We start from the raw sequence: 16,495 nt of genomic DNA on the forward strand, positions 1-16,495 counted from the left end.
TTGGTACGGCTGTTTCAAAATATTGTTTGCCCTGCCCTCTTCTCCTCAGACTTGACACTACATGGGTTGCCAGTGTGTGAGGACATGCAACAGGAATGGGCACAATTGACAATGTAAGACGAGGAGACTCATACACTGTAAGATGATGAGTTGATTTATTCACATTTTAAGAGGCTTTTATTCATATAGATTTTAGATTGATGCCAATGTTTTTTTAGGTCAGGTAGAATCTGTGATCTCTGACCCAGTTTGTTTGCTGGTTTCCATGGCAGCAATATGTTGTGTTTTCCAACAACTGGTGTCGAGATATTATTGGGTAAATTGGCAGTGTGAGGTTTTGCACAGACCTAAACAAAACCAGACATTCGAACATGAAACACACATTTCAAAGTAGAATATCTGGCTGTCACATTGTTCAAAGAAAAGTACGTTTGAACTCAGCATGTTTCCTAAATATTTGCAAATATAATATGGAATTTGTATGCTTAAGTACAGTCAAAACGTACAAACTTACCTTTAAGCAATCTCTCCAGACACAACAATTAAAAAACAAGTTAATAATCAAGAACATCTACCACAGAATATTATTTCTTAACAACTCCAACCAAATTACTATAATGCAGTACAATGCATATTTTGCTTTCCTAAAGTTCATCATCATCAGGTAGACAATTTTTTTTTTTCTCATGTAACACAATTGCATTAACTCAATGCCTAATATTGTTTTGATTAAGACAAATAGACACACAGCCCAATATGGTAATAGTTAACAGAAAAAAGATGAACGTGCTTAAACAATAAAAAAAACTTCTGCCATACAGGCTATTTTGAACAAATATACATAAATTACATCAAAGGCTACGCATATGCTTAGAGGTCTCCATAAATAAATAAAAAAAGAACATTTCCCTGATATTATATGACAGTAAAGGCTCATATTTGGCTATATTTTAGTAGATTCACTCTGCGTTAAATGTGCTCGTCTCTCCTTAAACTCTGCAGTGTATACGTGGACGTTGGTCCTCTTAGCAGCATGAAAAACACAAGCACGAGACCTTTTGAAATAGGGATATCAATTTACACAAATTCCCATGATTGATCGTTGTTTCAAATAAGAATCAATTAATCGTTAGCCTTAATGCAATATGCTTCTACAGCACAACATGACAGGGTGTGCAAATTCTGCTCAAAACACAGGGTTTTTTTCTCTCAAATCGAATAGGTAACATTTTATTCTGGCCACCGCTGCCACTGTTTTATATGTTACGCTTTAGTTGAAATATCTGTTATTTTGCGGAATTTCTGGCCAGTCTGTAAATTTACTATCTGAGTGACCATGCACATTTGCTGTAATTCTGCATAAGAGTTACATTTTCCCCAAATCACAAGTTTAATGTTACATATATAATCATCTAATGATGTGATTTATTATCAACATGCGGAAATATCTCACTCGTTTCAGCCACATTTAATTCTGCATCCAACAAGTGTTAGATGGGTTGGCCACACCCCCTTATGACAGCACCTAAAAACACACATCAACCACACACACGTGCACAGCCTAGGCAAGGATGTCACATATCTCAGAAACAAATTTGAGTTACTGACTTGAGGAAAAACAGAAATGTTATCAAAGAATTGCAGTGTTTACACTCTTCATACAGTCAATCTAAAAATTGCTTACTTATAGCTGAGTCTACACATATAGTTCAGTCTAAACATGGGGTTAAAAAAAACACACACACACTTCACTTTTAAGATATCGTCACACATGTCCAAACGTGTGATATATAATACTTATGCAACCTTCAGTTCACGTTTAGCAGTATCCTGTCTGTGGCACGAGCCCTGTCTGTGTTTGTTTTGCAGGATACAGCATGTCCATGGCAGAGTGCAGGATTTTAGGAAACCAACCTTCCAGATGCAACATTCCCGGCAGCCCCGTCTTTCCCCTGAGATGCATTAACATCTGCTTGACCTCTGCTGATCACCAGATGGAACAATCCAAACTGCTTCCCCATAACATAAGAGGAGAATGTCCTTCAAGAGCCTTTCCAAAATGCCTCTGAGTTCTAGTCAAACCACTTCAGTGATTTGGCCTCATGTCACGTTTAAGTCAGAGAAATTGTTTATAAGGATTTTAAGGATATGGTTTGGGTTTGAAAATGTATAAACTTGGAACTCATTGTGAGTCACGGTTCTGAAAGAACAGTTCACCCTCCATTTAAATCAGTAATAATATATTACAATGTAAAATAATTGCTTTCAATTTTAATATATTTTAAAATGTTAAGTTATTTCTGTGATCGCAAAGCTGAAATTACTTCAATCTTCAGTGTCAAATGATCTTTCAGAAATAATTATAATATTCTGATTTTGTGCTCAATTGTTATAAAATATTATTGGTGCTGAATTAATATTGATGATTTTTTAAGAATAATTTCTTTTTCTTTTTTTGCCCTTGGTGAGCAGAAGAGAGATGTTTCAAAAACATTCATTATTAATTAGACATGAATTATTTCAAACTTTTGCCTGGTAGTGTAAATTCAGAAAAATATTGCACGCAAGGGCATCATGCCAAGTTTAATGTCATTTGTCAAAAGCCATTGACTGCATGTGATGTAACCAAATATGATGCACCAGTTGTATTATACAGAATGAAAAAATGTGATGTGAGATGCAAGGGGAATATTATTTGTAAATAGTGGCCTGGTTTCACAGACAGGGTTTAGATTAAGCCAGGATGAACCCTTGGATTAATTAGGACATTTAAGTAGCTTTTATAAACGTACCCTATAAATGTACATCATGAGACAAAACAACAGCACTGATATATTTTAAGATATGTCAGTGCAAGTTACAGCTCAAATATGCATTTTAGCTTAAGCCTTGTCTGTGAAACTGCTTGTGAATGGAAAAAATGGTGAGAATACAGAACACTCGTATAATTTTCAGAGCGTGGAAATACATGCTGCCTAATGCAAGCATATTAAGATAAGGGAGTGAAAAAGATTATTAGTTTTGCTAACTCTTTGACCAGCTGTAATCTATAAATCATTATTTAATATGTGGTTTTCAAAGAACAACCCACAAAACTTTTAAAAGTTTAACCTCAAGCTGGGTAACGCCTTTCCAACAAGTGTTTCTGAAACATAGGACTGGGCGATATTATCGTATATTGAGGATGTCTCGCAAGTATCACAATGTTGATTGTAACAGCTAGTTACCAGACCATCATCGTCAATATCCTTGCCATACACATATTTATTCACATGCAATGGCATGCATTAATATGTTCTATAGAGTAGTAGTTAGTAAGGTTAGGAATAAAAAATAGATTCCAATTCTGGAATTGTATAGGCCTACTTAAGGTCAGGAATTGGATACTTATTATCGATTTTACTTATTGATTCCTGAGTGTGCATTTTAATGCGATTTTAAACCATTCTTTTAGTGCAAGAAGATGCGAAAGAGAAATTTCTGTACTTGCACTGTTTCATGCATCAAAAGCGCACACAAAGAACTGCTTCTCATGTAGTGCATATAAAACACAGGCTTTCACGGGCTGAATCCCAGGGACTCACACTGGGGAGAGGTCTACTGGCTGCACGACAATACATTTTTCATAAGAACAGTGTGTAAATTATTAGCAACATTAACATAACAGCAATGCTAATGTTTTACGTACATGTCGGCAGTGTTGTTGGCTCGAGCTGACGATATAATCTGATTTTTTTGAAGGGACATAGCTTGAGAGATACTCACTATTATAAACTAAGCATTTATTTAATCAAGCTGCTAATACAGTATGTTGTGGATCCTATATGGCAAGGTGACGTCAGCTAGCACCAGTCATTTGCATACGACCGCCTCCAGCACAATACTACTACATTTTAATTTTTTTATTAATATTTTAATATTACTAAATCTAATATTGCATCATTGGCATCGCATCGTTGTCACTCTCACAGGTGTTCAGTCGATGTGCAGCACAAGTGGTACTCACTGCAGAGTCTAATTACGTTCAGCCCTCCTCTCTGGAGTTCTAGTGGGGAGGAGCTACATGTACGCTCCACCCTTTTCTCTGCAGTGAGCAGCCTCTCGTGCAGCGAGTGGGTCTGATGTAGTTGCTGTGGTAACACTTTAGTATGGTGAACACATATTCACTATTAACTATGACTTTCACCTCAATAAACTCCTAATTTACTCATTATTAATAGTAAGTAAGGTAGTTTTTGTAGAATTTAAGTTTAGGTAGTGGGTAGGATTAAGAGATGTAGAATAATGTCATGAAGAATAAGGCATTAATATGTGATTTATAAGTACTAATAAACAGCCAATATCCTAGTAATGTGCATTCTAATAAGCAATTAGTTAATAGTTAATAACAACCTGTTCTTACTCCCAAGGTGTCAAAATCCGAAGCATGGTCAAGTGCCTTCCGCGTCACAACGAAGACGCTAAAGGTGCCCCAAGGCGTCATTTTGTGACACGCTATGTGCTCCATTCATTTCAATGAGAAACCTTTGCCATCATACATGATTTTATTCATATTTAAAGGCTACTTTCATATTTTGGAGCAACTAACCCAACTCCTACCCTAAATCCTACCAACATCTAAACAATATAAAACACATAACAGGCAAATAAATGTACAGTCATTAGTATTTATTGCAAAAACTAAACAAAACAGTATAAAAGTATTCATACGATGTCTTCATGTAAAGAATAGAGTCGATCTTAATGTTTTAATCTCCAAAATGATGATCCCACTGCCCCGTGAACGAACTCATTCATATCTCATTTAAATTATTAGCATGACACAATCGGTCACAAGACACACGAGAGACAATGACATTTTACAATCACTACTGATGTAATGACACAATTGGTCACAAGACACACGAGAAACAATGCAATTTCACTATGAAATCTGACGTAACGGGCAGCAATATTTGAAATTTGAAGTGTTCATGATCTTCGGCGGATGGAGATGCTGATCGCTTTTGGGGATTTTCTTCATACAAATCAATCGTTTGGCCTCGAAAAAACTTGGATTATTTAACATTTTGAATAACTTGTGGATGTAGTCGTATATCTTGTGTTTTATATCATGTTCACACAAATGGGTAGGTTTAGAGATGGGGTGGGGTTGGGTTACATGTTGAAACGTGTGTAAATAGCGTAAATAAAATAAATATAAATGAAATTATGCTTGCTGATTAAATTGAGAATCACACTCCAACATCTCATAATGGCAAAATCATAAACCAATAAAATTTCACCATGATGTTAAATATGCGTCTGTGTATGACGCCAAAGGTTTCTCATTGTCCTTTTGCGTCTTCATTATGATGCGGATGCACTTGACCATGCTTCTCTGATTTTTACGCCTTGGGAGTGAGAACGGGTTGTTAATAACTGAACCCTAAAATAAAGTGTTACTGTAGCTGTTTACAATAAGATTGTGATGGCATGCAGATGTACCTTTCTTGGCTGCGGAAACATGTTTGAATATGCTGCCGAAGGATCCAGACGTAAGGGAAAAATAGATTACGTTTATTTACGTAGATTCATTGGTAATTAATTAATAAAAGGAATAAATTTGAGTGCTCTGCAAACCCTTTTGCGAGATGGATTCGACACAAACATATAAGTAACAGAGTTCATTATAGTGCCTGATCTTTGATAAGTGGTTTCTGATGTGTTATTATTCAAGTTCAGACAGATTTTCTTTCTAAATCGCTTAATACAGTTTATACATCAGCAAATCAAGCCAGGGACTAAATGGTCAATTTCACATCAGCATGAAAATAATCTGTTATTTAAATTGATTAGACTATATAGAGAAAGCGATCAAAGAACGGTCCTTTTCTAGTGGCAGAAGCTGTCAATCAAACAGCACAAGTTTATCTGGACACTTGCCAAAAGTCACGTTATAATGATGAATGATGCTGTTATTCTGCAGAACAAAGCTCTTGCTGTATCCATATCATGTTTGCGTGAGAGGGCAGAAATGTGTAGAATATATTAATTTACATATCACTCAGCCCACCACTGCATATTTTATATGTCTCCCTCATCTAACACACCTGATTCAACTTATTGAGTCATTAGTAGGGACTGAAAAACTCAAAATGGGTGTGTGGGAGAAATATCTAAAATGTGCAATGGTGAGGGGTCCTCAGGACAGGTTTGAGAAGCACTGTTTCCTGCCTGGCTCCACCCTTCTACGTAATTTGCACAATTTTCATTTTCCTTCAGTACTCCATCTGGGATTGCAGTGTTTTCTTAGATAAAATTTTAACTGGTCCAATCAGCGAACAGAAGGAGTGGCTGAGAACGATGACGTTGATGATGTGCGCTACAGTCTATGATTTGAAATGACATGTGTCACAACCAAATGTTAGTGATTGGTTATGGCAGATCTAGAGTGGCTTTGGGCAGATCAAATAGTTTTAAATTTCAACAAAGAACCTGCCTTCAAGGAAGTCAATGTTTATCAATGGAGAGTGACCAGACTCTCTACACAAATGAAATGTATGAGAGTCTGGTAGGACCAGCCTACTGTTTTATAACAAACAAATACATTTATTCATTTTGCAGATGCTTTTATCCAAAGCTACTTACAAATGAGGTATACAGCAGCAAGTGATTCATCACAAAAAAGCAAATGGACACAATGCGCTCAAAATACAAAAACTTTCAAAAGAGGAGTTCTTTTGAATATTGTCAGGGATTTTGCATTCCGCATGACAACCTCTCTGTGATGGCACCAAAAGCCATTGCTCCTTTACCGATCATAGGCTTCTAGAAGGACTCGTAAGAGAGAGTGGAAATAGGAGGGTGCTAAGCCTTTGGTATATCTGTAAGCAAGCGTCAATGCCTTGAACTTGATGCGAGCAGTGAGTGGTAGCCAGTGCAAAGAGATAAAAAGAGGTGTGATGTGGGCCCTTTTAAGCTTGTTGGAAAAAAGGCATGCCACAGCATTCTGAATCATTTGTAGAGGTTTGACTGCACATGATGGAAGTACAGCCTGAAGATCATTGCAGTAATCAAGCCTAGAAAATACCAGAGCCTGGTCAAGAAGCTGTGTTGCATGCTCAGAAAGGAAAGCCCTTATCTTCCTGATGTTGTGCAACACAAACCTGCATCGCTGAACTGTTTTTGAAGTTCAAATGGTCATCAAATGCTTTGCCAAGATTTCTGAACGACTTTGATGGGGCAAATGTTGTGAACATAGCTGGATGGTGAAATTGTGCTGTAGAGTCCGATTAGCAGGGAGGATGAGAAGCTCAGTCTATGCCAGGTTGAGTTGCAGGTGATGTTCTTTCATCCGTACCGAGATATCCGCCAGACAGCTTGAGATTTGACAGCTACTGTGGGATCATCTGGTTGAAATGAAAAGTAGAGCTGTGTCATCAGCATAGAAATGGTTGGAGAAGCCATGTGACTGTATGATGGATCCCATTGATGATGTGTATATGGAGAAGAGGAGAGGTCCAAGTACTGAGCCCTAAGATAGTTGATGTGCTTTGGATATATCCCCTCTCCAGGCAACTTTAAAAAACCTGCCTGTGAGATAGGTTTCAAACCAGTGGAGTGGAATCCTTGTGAAATCTAATCTCATGAAATGGCGTATGAATCACACGCCAATTCGTATGCCATAGATTATGCTATCAAGACGCATAATCGCCTTTTAGCGTGTTTATCAACGCCGTTTCATTCTTTCCCCCTAACCTTACACTGCCCCTAACCTACCCATCACACAAACACGCATACACACACAGCCCCTAAACCTACCAATAACAAGAAATAATCTGCATTTTTACATTTTCAAAAAAACATAATTTAGTATGTTTATAAATCCATTTACCTTTTGGACATGCATGCACACACACATGCACAGACACATCTTGAACGTGTAACCTAGCCATTTGTGTATTATAAAAAACAGGATATAATAGGCAGATACGACTGCAAGCACAATTTATTCAGAAAGTACAAATATTCCAAGTGTTCCAAGGCCAAATGATTGATTTGTGTGAAGACAATCCCCAAAAGCGATTAGTAACGTCGAGTCCATCAGCCAAAGATTAATACATTTCAAATATTGCCGCCGGAAGAAACGTCACGTCAGCATTAACAACATTGGCTGTTGTATGTCTCGTGACCAATTGTGAAAAATCATTTTAATGAAGTATAAATGAGTGCGTGTGTTCTGTTCTGTTCACAAATGGCGCGATCATCATTTCAATGACTAAAAAATTAAGATCTGTTCTTCACATGAAGATATCGTATGACTACAGAAGACTTGGAATGCAACATGAGTTATTAATTTTATACTGTTTTTTGGTCAGTTTTTGCAATAAATACATGTGACTGTACATTTATTTGCCTGTTGCGCGTTTTATATTGTTGAGAGTGGGTAGGTTTAGGGTAGGAGTGGAGTTAGTTGCTCCAAAATATAAAATTAGGCTATAAATATTAATTGTGTGAGATCAGGTTGGTGGAATCACATGGTGTTCGTTTCAGCATAGACATACACTACATGCAGAATCACACTGGATAGAGCTATATGTGGATAGCTCAAAATGCGTACAGATAACACACCACCTGGCTTTAGAAAGTGCCATGCATGTTTACTCAAAGTCATGATTTCATGTTGCTTGTGATGCTCAGTGATGAGAGGGTGGACAGAAGGATTTGATGATTCAGCGGATAGATCCAGGAGGACTAGGACTGATGATTTGGAATCATCTTTTCGCAGTCTGCAGGAATTTAATTACAGAAATGCAGTCAGAATGATTAAACCTGGTTGAAAAAAAAAAAAACTTGTTCAAGCGTTTTCCTTATGAATGGTAGGAAAGAGAGAGGTCTTTAAGTGTTGTATTTAATTATTTATTAAAACTAAACAAGTTGTGCCTATGTGGGAGATGAGGGTTTAAGTCTAGTCTGCAATGACCCCGAGCTCTCACATTCATTAAGTAGGCCAGCAAATCATTATGAATTTTATACCTAGATGTGTTTCTTGGCATCCATTAGTAAAAATGGTAGCTTTTAAAAAAAATATATATATTGCAGTTCTCCAGGTACAGACCTTGTTTAAAAGAAGCTGTAATTTAGGCTTTTAATCTCCAGTTTAATATAATGTTAGGTACAACCCTCTACAATGCAAGTAAATCACTCATATTTGTGAATATATCTTTACTCTGGGCAACTAAACAATATCAATCATTATCCATTGGCAAAAAATTCTTCTATTTTACTCACCAGTGTGTGTTAGAGGCTAAGAATTTACCATTGATGTTTAGCATTGATGTATTTTCACTCGCTGAACAATCAGAGAAACTGTTTCGCTCTCTGTCAAGTGCTCTATCTATTTCCGTTCAGCTCAATGGATGTATGCGCACCTGTAATTGACGTACTGTAAACTCTAGTGTGAAGGCGCACACCTCGCCGTCACTTTGAGGGAGCGCTGTTTCTCTCTTACACACATAGGCGCACACACACACACACACACACACACACACACACACACACACACACACACACACACACACACACACACAAAGAGAGAAAGTCTTACATACTACACAAAATCGACTTGCTACATTTAAACCATATTCTTTGTTGTATTTTCCTGTCAAAACAACTTCATTCATTTCATTTGGAATTTTTCAGCTTTTAAGAAGAAATAGAAGATATGTGGTAGTGCGGTAGCAAATCAGTTTGAGCATATAAAAAAAATATCTACATATTATATAAAAATATTAAATATATACATGTGTTATGTTGTATATACAAGTTATATGTATGTATGTAAACACACATTTTTATTTTGGATGCGGTTAAACACGATAAATCGATTTGACAGCACTAATATAAATAAAACAGTATATCAGTCTGCAGAGTAAACAAACAAAAAAATCACTAGCCAATGGCGGTTATATTGCCAAGGTGTGCGAAGAGGGTTGAAGTATCCAACATTCAGAAGTCATTCATTGTATCCCAAATCTGTTATCTGTCAAGGCTAGGGATGCTCATATTGACCGTTTAACTGTTAACCGATAGTAATAATTTTGACTGATAAATACTATTAATTAAAAGGTTGAAGTTTTAAAGTTTTATGCGTTGACACATGCAACCACACTTGCCAACACAGACATATTTTGCAAAATGAATTATTGGGAAAGAAGACACCTACTGTGTGGGACCATTTCGACAGAAAGGGCAAAGAAGGTACTTACAAAATATGCTACGCGGTATTAAAATACAGCAGTAGTACACGCTCTTAACTGGAGGAGGAAAGCAAATGAAAGGTGCTTCCCGAGGCTGGCCGCTCTAGTGAGGCGTTATATTCCACGGGCATCAGTGACATATGATGCCTCGTTTAATGCTTTTCGTAGTGTGGTTTTGGTCACGTTTACTAAAGTAATCGTTGTCACGTATGTCCTTCTTACCGATGTTGGTTTATAGAACAATTACTCTGAGTCGCCCTCTGTGGTTTCAAAGAAAAGCATTAAACAGTGTTAAACACTTCCCCAAAAAGATGAGGCCTGCGCAGTCAGCGGTGGCTCGCACTGCGGAGACAGACGAATGTATAAAGAAGGCTTTCTTCCGCAGGTCTAACAGGGTCTAACAGGCTGTGCACCAGACTAACCCACATCACTTAGACATGTTACTTTTTAACAATTAAAAATCAGTCAAGGTATGGATTGAGGTAAGCCTGCTATTTTTATTTGACAGAAAAAAACTATTGCGGTTATTCAAAGCTTCAAACGGATTTAGTGTATTTTCGTTTTGTCATCTCAATTTGGTAATTATTTAAGTGAAATTGATAATGTGTGAATCCAGGTTTTTATTGAGCTGTTCTGTATGTTCTGCTGTTTGCACAGTAAAATAGACCCGTGAAAAAATATTTTTAACCAGGGTATTCTCACAAAAATGCGTATAAATAGTACGAGTGTGCAATGTCGTGGAATGTATACGCCAAAACTCATTTTGGCGTGTCTATGGCACGCTGTTTTTCGCGTGCATATGACATGCATTTTATGGCGTATTATACATACGAACCCCCCACCCCACCACCCTAAACCTACCCAAGAGCGTGTCATATATACGCCATAAAGTGCGTATCATATGCACGCGAAAAACAGCGTATCATATGCAAGCCAAAATGAGTTTTGGCGTATACATTCCACGACATTGCACACTCGTACTATTTATAAGCATTTATGTGTGATCGGGTTGTTTTAACGGACACAGATGCCCATCAATTGTATTATTATTTAATGCCAATCCAATATCATAATTTTATTAGTTAACGGTTAATAATCGATTAATGAGCATTGCTTGTCTGGAAAATTAACCGAAAGGAGCATCCCTAGTCGAGGCCAAACACATGGATTCTAAGTTGCCAAAGAGCCATAACCTTCAAACATTCTGGTATGCCTTCAAACATTCTGGAATGATAAGTCTCTAATTCATCTGAACATCTCTTAGTTGCAGGTGTATAGATTGCATGTCTTATAAAACGAATAAAAGATCAAACTACAAACCAACTGGCTAATGCCAATTTGAGCCTGAAAGCACAAAAAGAATTTCTGGGATTAGAAAGCTTTATATTACTGGCACAGAGATCATCTCAGAGTTCAAGCAGTAAATGCACTAGCACATGCAACACAAGCATAGCAAGGCTTTGTCTGCATGCCATTTATGACAAGCGCTGTCTTGTGGAAATAAATATTGCACACCACAAAGGGAAGGGTGGACAGTACTTCCGGATCCATGCATCAAAACTCTATAATGAACATATGAAAGCATTTCTAGTGGTTTTGAGAACTCTTATGACCAATAAAATTTCAGCACAAAACAATCTGCATAAAAGTGTGATTTAGTATTCTGACAGTAACTGTTAGAAATTTCACAGACAACAAAGACAAAAACACAGATAAACAAACTAGTCGACCAAGTCCCAAGCCTGGATACATGGGGAGGGGTTGAGGAAAGAAATGATGAGCCATCCTGTAGATAAAAACTAACAGAATACATTTAAGCACGTTCTCAAAGTGCTTTAGATATGGATACCAACACTGGACGGTCTTGCTGGATGGTTGCATAGTGACTGTGGATGAGCAAGGGCCGGTTCCTATTAGTCAGGGAGAGTATGACGCAATTGGGGAAAATCCCTTGGGAAGCCCAATAACTGGAGCCTCTGTTGAAAGGAGCAGCCTGCACTGCATAAAGAAACTCAAAATTGGAACATGGGATTTCAGAGGCATGTCCCTTGGCAAATCAGAAATAGTGAAAAGGAAAATGATCAGAACCGACATAGCCACATCCTTGGCATCAGTGAACTTCACTGGATGGGAAATGGTCATTTTCAGTCCGAAGACTGAATCTTATTGCACTTATTCAATTTACTTAAAATATTAAGTGTTTAGAGTTTGAACTTGTGAAGTTTAGTTAAATCATCATCCTCAATAAACTCGTCTACGGCGCAATAACTCCGATCTTTCGAGTATTCATATTCTTGTGTAATCGACGCGCCATCCTAAATGAACTGCTCTTGCGTGATACCCAAAATGTTGAATATTTCTATCTAATATGATTTATGACTTGCAAGGTTGCCAGAATAATAATTATACACTGTTTAATAATAGGCCAGAGGAGAACTGACCGAGTCTGGTTTCTCCCAACGTTTATTTTTCTCCATCATGCCCTGATGGAGTTTTGGTTCCTTGCCACTGTTTTTGGCTTGGCTTGCTCAGTTGGGGACACTAAAATTACAATCCAACTAAATATACAAATTAAATTAATTAGGTCATATTTAATTCTATAAACTATCCAAATCAAACTAACCAAATAAAATTTTGTTGCAATATTGTCCTTTTTGACGCTGTAAAGCTGCTTTGAAACAATTGCCATTGTAAAAGCGCTATATTCATAAAGTTAGTTGATTGATTGATTGATTGTATAACTTTATTTAGTACTTTAAGTAAGGTGAACTTTTCAGTGCAAACGTTCACTGTAAAAACTTTTTTTTTTGTTAACTCAAATAAAACTTGTATTTAGAAACAGTTCTAAAAAAACAGCATTACCAGCTTCACACATATTACGAACCACTAAGTTGTTTCTTAGAATTAAGTAATAGGTTTAGATGAAGATTATTATTATTTTTTTTTTTTTAATGAAAATATTTAGTTTGAAGTCACCATTATAGTGAATAGTCTTTGCTTTAGTTGAGCACTTGACCTTGGCTTTTGTTAATCTACTTCTTTTTCAACAATTCCAATAGTGTTTCATTAAGATCACTTGTGCTTTAAGAAAGTAGACCAGCTGAAGTTGTCGGTTTTTACAACATTCAAATGCTCTTTGTACAGCTCTTTAAATGGCTGTCTCAACAAAGAAATACAGTAGTTGAGAGGTTGAGGCATTACTGAACTGTTAAAAAAGTTTTTTTTTTTTAACTAAACAATTGTGATAGAAAAATACAAACAATACCTGAAGCAACATCTTTTGTGGAACAATTACAAACTCGGCATTTACTTAGACATCAACACTTATAGCACAAAACTCAACAATGGTGACAATCAGATCAACTTACTGAAAATTACAAAACAAGCTTTTAAAATGTATGTCGCCATGCATAAATACGTTTTGATTGGAGTTACCAGAATGTCCTGCAAAATGAAGATTTGTGTCACCTTTGCTGAGATTCATATGTTAATTAGTGTCTAAATGAAACAATAGTTAAAAACGTATTGTCTAGCATTTTTTTTTTTATTCTTGTAGTTATAATATCACCAGAACACTGTTGAAGCTTGCACTACACTATCAAAAGATCAGAAGTAGAATGTTTAGATTAATAACACTAAGCCCTAACCCTAAATCTGTGATTAGGTGATCAGTAAATCAAACCAGTTTAACCTAGTAAAGCCCATTGTTGTAGAGTTGCAACATCACTTTTAACAATTTTGGATAGAAGTAGTGTTTATAGGTCCAGTCATCTGGCCATGAACCCGCCACCTGCAAACGTCTCATTGAGCTCATCTGCTTTTTTGCATGACTGGATTTGTCAAGATTTTTCAAGTAAGTACGTTTTTTTGTGTTTATTACAATGTCTAGAACACACATATTTAGTTATTTTAGATATTAATAACATTAATCATTAGCATTAATCAAATTTGATTTAGAGCTTGTTAAGTCTATGTTGTAATTGTAAAATATTGGACCAAAGCGGTTGTCAAAATAGCCTGTGCTCCTTACACATTACATTTGGACACTGCACTTCTCACATTAAATTTAAATTGTTAGATGATTCATTGTAACTAAGTTCTAAATGTGCTTTTCTGTTAAATTTGTACTTTGTTAAACAATTAAACACAGGAATAAATTAAATGTGGTATTTGAAACTCCACAATCTAGAGCAGTATCTGAAACTGTATCTTGATAGTTTTTGTTTGTTTTTTAACTTCTAAATGATCCTGAGATTTTTTAGTTTATAGCATTAGGAGATCGAAAAACAAGCTGGGAATGGTCTGGATTTTTTGGGTGATGCCTGTTGAATTGTTCAGGGATGAAATGGAGTCCAAAATGGAGAGAGCAATTTTGAATTTTTCCACCGGTGATTTCTCTATCTGGTGAGCCTTACAGACTTTCCCAATTGTTCTGTGCGCTTTATACCTGGCCAGTTTAAACGAGCGCACAAAGGCTCGCCTGCCTTCACCAGGGTTCGTCAAAAGGGTGCTAGTGAGCAATGCGTCACCACTCACCGTGTGCTCTGCCTAATATTATCTCACCAATCCCACTCTGACTCCAGCACTAGCAGAGACCTGTCAACCACCACCAGCAAGTGAAACAATGGAGATGTTTTTTGGGCCCACTGCAGACTGAGGAGGTGGCCTGCCGACCATGATGGATGAGCCAGGACTGAGGATAAGGTCTGATGGTACCATCGCCGCATTGAAGGAGTCTGATCAGGTGTGCAAGCCAGGACCATCATGTGTCGAGGGAGTGCTTGTGGATCTCGAAGGCTGGGAGGAAAGCCCTGCCCACAACTTTGCTGCAGTGGATGAGATTTGTTTGTTCTATGGTAATTTGCATGTGGAACCTAGGGACATTGAAGAGGAACGTATTGCTTTTTGTGGACAAGTTTTTCCTGGTTCCCATCTCCAGCATCTTCTGATTCTCCAGTGTGCCTAGTATCTCCAGAATTCCCTCCCAAGCTCCACCTCACACCTCAGCCAGCCAGTTCCTCAGCCCCGTCTACACTGATGTCCTTTAACCCCTCTACATCTCCATGTAGAGCTGCCTAGTGTCTTAAGGACATCAGCTTCATCCCACATAAAGGTTTAGTCAAGCCAAGTCACCTTTACTTATATAGCGCTTTTGACAATGTCAACTGTTTCAAAGCAGTTTCAGTGTTAGCAGAAAAAAAAGACATCCCCTGTCTCCACCTTTGGCCTTTGTGCCTCCCTGCTGGGCCCATGCCTGTAGACACTTCGTGTCACTTGGTTCCGACTTCCCCTCGGCTCTGCCCTCTGGACTCCCACCTCCACCTCAGACACTCGTTGCCATGGCTCCTCATCGGTCTCCTGGATCATCGGCTACGCATTGGCTCCATCTTTGGCTACATATCTGTTGGTCATCTCCGGGGTGTTCTCTTCCATCAAGTTGACTCCAACTGTTTCACATTTCCTAGACTTTTTTTCTGTTGTTTGCTCCACAGCCACCTCCAGAACTGAGTGACCAGTGGGAGATCAAGAACAGGTGGATAAAATATACAGAAGAGCCGTATGACAGTCTAACTAAAAACTAAGAAGAAAATGAAAATGGCCAGATAGACAGGGAATCAAAAAAAATTTCAAAGAAAAGTAATGGGGTATGAAATAAATGCCAAATAAGAAAGCCCCATGAATCAATGGGATACTTGCAGAAATTTTAAAACCAATCAGTGTCATCAAAGCTTTGTGCCAACAGGTGTGGTCCACTTGTAAATGGGCAAAGCACTGGACAGGATTTGTGTTTATTCTATTACCAACAAAGGGGGATGTCTGAGATTTCTCATGCCAGTGAGATCATTTAGAAGATTATCCAACAGTGGCTACAGTAGGCCATTAATCAAGAGATGGCTTCAGGAAGAGTAGAGGTACTAGATATCTTATCAGATGGATCACTGAAAAGACCTGCAAGTACCAGAAAGATCTTAAATTGTGTTTTATCGACTGCAGCAAAGCTTTCGGCTGCGTTGAACATAAGCTATGGGTGGCTCTACTTGACCTCAGCATCCCTTTTCATTTGATCAAGCTTATTAAATCGCTGTATACTGACCAGGATGCAACATATTATACATATTTTTTTTTAACATAGTATACATTTATTTATTTATTATTATTATAATTATTTTTACAATGACATAGTATTGCTGTGAGAGTTGGACATTAGTACAACAAATAGAAAAAGTACTGGATTGCAAAAAAAAAAAAAAAAT

At 37.4% G+C, this 16,495-nt stretch overlaps 1 protein-coding gene across 8 annotated transcripts in view; it reads right to left on the reverse strand.

Annotated features, from left to right (window-relative positions):
* The window catches only part of thrb (thyroid hormone receptor beta), a 262,738-nt gene that overhangs the window by 102,612 nt on the left and 143,631 nt on the right, over window positions 1-16,495 (reverse strand). The gene's annotated exons all lie outside the window — the stretch shown is intronic.

This window comes from Pseudorasbora parva, chromosome 19 (assembly GCF_024679245.1).
Source record: "Pseudorasbora parva isolate DD20220531a chromosome 19, ASM2467924v1, whole genome shotgun sequence".
Taxonomy (NCBI): domain Eukaryota; kingdom Metazoa; phylum Chordata; class Actinopteri; order Cypriniformes; family Gobionidae; genus Pseudorasbora; species Pseudorasbora parva.